The 3,436-nt window shown below is 58.5% G+C and overlaps 1 long non-coding RNA gene across 1 annotated transcript; it reads left to right on the top strand.

Annotated features, from left to right (window-relative positions):
• Positions 1 to 189: 189 nt before the first annotated feature.
• Positions 190 to 1,644, top strand: LOC106723727. Its single transcript, XR_001359439.1, has 3 exons — positions 190 to 301; positions 630 to 738; positions 1,269 to 1,644. It is a non-coding gene; the product is annotated as an uncharacterized LOC106723727 (long non-coding RNA).
• The last annotated feature ends 1,792 nt before the right edge of the window (positions 1,645 to 3,436 follow it).

Here is a 3,436-nt window from a genome sequence, read left to right as displayed (position 1 = left end):
TGCTGTGGGGTGAGGAGTGGGCAGGGGTGGGGTGCCGTGGGGTGAGGAGTGGGCAGGGATGGGGTGCTGCGGGGTGAGGAGTGGGCAGGGGTGAGGTGCTGCGGGGTGAGGAGTGGAGATGCTGCCTTCGCCGTGTCCCCACCTGGTTTCCCTCCGGGCACCTGCGTCCACGTGTCCTCAGAACAGTGAGAGAATAACTGTCTGGATGAAGCCGCCAGATGAATCCTCCAGACGTGGCCCCGTGTGTCCGCAGGGGCGCTTGCCTGTCACCGCCACCTGTCCTCCTGTCTGCGTGTCCCAGGTCATTCCCCACGTGGCGACCAGAGAGAACTTCTAAACAGACAGATCAGACGGCGCCACTCCCTGCACCAGGCCCCCTAGGACGTCCCTTCCTCTTAGGACGTCATGCACACCCTGTGCCTCACGTGGCTTACGTGGTCCTGTCACGTGACACCACCTGCCTCTGACCTCCCCTCTTGCCACTCTGCCCCTGATCTGTGCTCTAGGGACTTGGTCGTCCTCTGTTCTCAGTCCGAGCTGGTCCTCCTCCCTGGGTGGGGGGCACGTTGCTCCCTCCACTGGAGCGTTCACCCCAGATCCCTCTGTGGTCCCCTCATCACCCCCTGCAGGTGCTTCCTGGGGGGGCCTTTCCCAGGCCCCTCTGCCCCCGGTGTCCTTGACCGCACGTGCCACCACTGTCCACATGACCCGTGTGTACTTCCGGTCTCCTCCTGGAATGTGAGCGTCATGAGCGGGGACCCTGAGCCGTGGTTACCACGGCGTCCCCTGCACCCCGCACATCGCCCGGCACGGAAGGCAGTCTCAGGGGTGTCTGTTGAATGAATGAACGAGTGAGTGAGTGAGTGAGTGAATGCCCAGTGGGCCCCAGGCGCCGGTCCTTGACCGCACGTGCCACCACTGTCCACATGACCCATGTGTACTTCCGGTTTCCTCCTGGAATGCCCAGTGGGCCCCAGGCGCCACTCTGCACCCTGTCACCCTGTCATTAACACATCGAGCACCCATTCCATCCAGAGTTAGATCCTAAGGCCACGGAACCACGAGGCCCACTTCTTTTCTTTCCCCCCAAGTATATTTTATTGATTTCAGAGAGGAAGGGAGAGGGAGAGAGAGAAAGAAGCATCAACAATGAGAATCATTGATCGGCTGCCTCCTGCACAGCCCATACTGAGGATACCCTGGGGATGGAGCCCACAACCTGGGCATGTGCCCCAACCAGGAATTGAACCGTGACCTCCGGTTCATAGGTCGATGCTTAACCACTGAGCCACGCAGGCCGGGCGGCCATGAGACCCATTTCTATCCACAGAGGAGTGAGGTCTTGAGTGAGGACACTCTTCGTCCCTGCGCTTGGAGCAGAGCAATCACACGGCAGGATCATGGGGGCAAAGATGGGCATGACAGGGCCCCTTCCCTCCGGAAATGACAGACTCGGAGGGCGAGACAGACACATACACGCGTTTCTCGGTTTCCCTGACACAAGCCGAACGACATGGAACAGAACGTGTGACTGAGGATCAGAAGGAGCAGAGGCCTCTGGCACCTTCGCTGCCTCTGCCGCGATGGCCTGTCTCCCCGTCAGCTGATGGCGAGGGAGGGCGTTAATTACACGCTGCTTAATTAGGCCGAGCGCACGGGTTTTATTTGCATGAACTCCCCCTTGGGCTCCTGATATTTGCATGACGTTATTGCCAAGCCCTGGCGAGCGCAGCTCACACAAGCAGGCGCTGGTGTTGGCACGCTCGGCCGGCTGTGGGCTATTTGCCTTCCCGCTCGGAGCTCAAGGATGCAGGCCCTTCCTCTGCGCCCACGCCCTGGGCAGGCGGACGGGGCCGAGGCTTCCAGAGAGCGTTGCAGATGAACTTGGCAAGATGGAAGCCAGAAGCTTGCTCGTGGGACCACCTCGACCGTGACACGAGGGAGGTCCTGCTCCTCTCTCTACATGCAGCCCGGGGAGGGCCCGGCCGTGCGCCCTGCCCAGCACCAGTGAGAGCGTGGAGGCTCAGAGAGGCTGAGCGAGGGCCCCTGGACCCCCAGCCCACCTGTCAGGGAGCCCAGCTTGTTGGCCTTGTCGCTACTTTCTTGAGCGCCCGGGGCTCACAGCGTGATCCCTCACCCTCTGCCCCTTTCTGGTTCGGATTCCTCCCGTATCCCTTACAAGCATCCGCCTCAGCAGGTCACCTGGGATGACGTCCCCACGAAAGATTCCTGCCCTCGTCACATCCGAAAAGTCTCTTTGCCACATGTCATGGTCAGACGGCTCTGGAGAAACGGATTCAACAGGCTGTGTAGATGGATAGGCAGGTAGGTAGGTAGACAGACAGACAGACAGATACAACCTATAGTTCAAGGAGCTGGCTGTTGTGGCTGTGGGGGCTGGTGATGTCCTATCTGCAGGGCAGGCTGGCAGGGGAGAGGCCCGGGAGAGAGTGGATGGTGCCGCCCTGAGTCTGAAGACAGCCTAGAGCAGTGATGGTGAACCTATGACAAGCGTGTCCGAGGCGACACGCGAACTCATTTTTTTGGTTGATTTTTCTTTGTTCAATGGCATTTAAATATATAAAATAAATATCAAAAATATAAATCTTTGTTTTACTATGGTTGCAAATATCAAAAAATTTCTATATGTGACACGGCACCAGAGTTAAGTTAGGGTTTTTCAAAATGCCGACACGCCGAGCTCAAAAGGTTTGCCGTCACTGGTCTAGAGGGAGGTTCTTTCCTTTCTGAGGGGCCGAGGCTTTCTCTCACGGCCCCCAACTGATTGGGCGAGGCCCACCGCACTGACACGAGGGAGGTGTCACGTGACAGGTGGTGTCATGTGACAGGACCACGTGTGACACTGTGGAGGGTGATCCGCTCAATTCCAGGCCGACGGACCTAAATCTTAACCACGTCACAAACGTCTAGACTGGCACCTGGACTGGCCTTGCCCACACGGCTGGGCCCCGTGGCCTAGCCACGCTGGCCCGTGAAGTGACCCCCCACAGCGCAGGAGGTGGTGGTCGTGGGTCCCACGGTAGGCTGTGCACACGCCTGGGGGACCATTGTCCGCCTGCTCCCATCCCCGAGGGCTCCTCCTCTGAACTAACAGGGAAGGCCCTCTTCTGAGAAAACGTACACACTGATTCAGGCGACCTAACGGGTGTGCCCCCCACATTCCCACTCCCGTCCGAAGCTTCCCCTGGCAGGAGGGGGTTTCCCCAGGATTCCTTTTACCTCCGTTACGTGCCGTTCCGAGGGGAATTTCATATCCCGGTGTCCTCAGTACAGAAAACGCTTCTCTGATTAAAAGCCCCTTTTCCATATTTTTGAAGAAGAAACTCTCTCTTTTTCTCTCAAATTGCTGTTCTGAGCAGGAAACAGTCCATCAGCTCGGGCTCCTGATTGGACAGGAACGTGGCTACAGTGGTGG

This window comes from Myotis brandtii, unplaced genomic scaffold (genome assembly GCF_000412655.1).
Source record: "Myotis brandtii unplaced genomic scaffold, ASM41265v1 scaffold633, whole genome shotgun sequence".
Lineage (NCBI taxonomy): Eukaryota > Metazoa > Chordata > Mammalia > Chiroptera > Vespertilionidae > Myotis > Myotis brandtii.
Note: the sequence above shows the minus strand (reverse complement) of the source record. Positions and strands in the feature narration are given on the sequence as shown.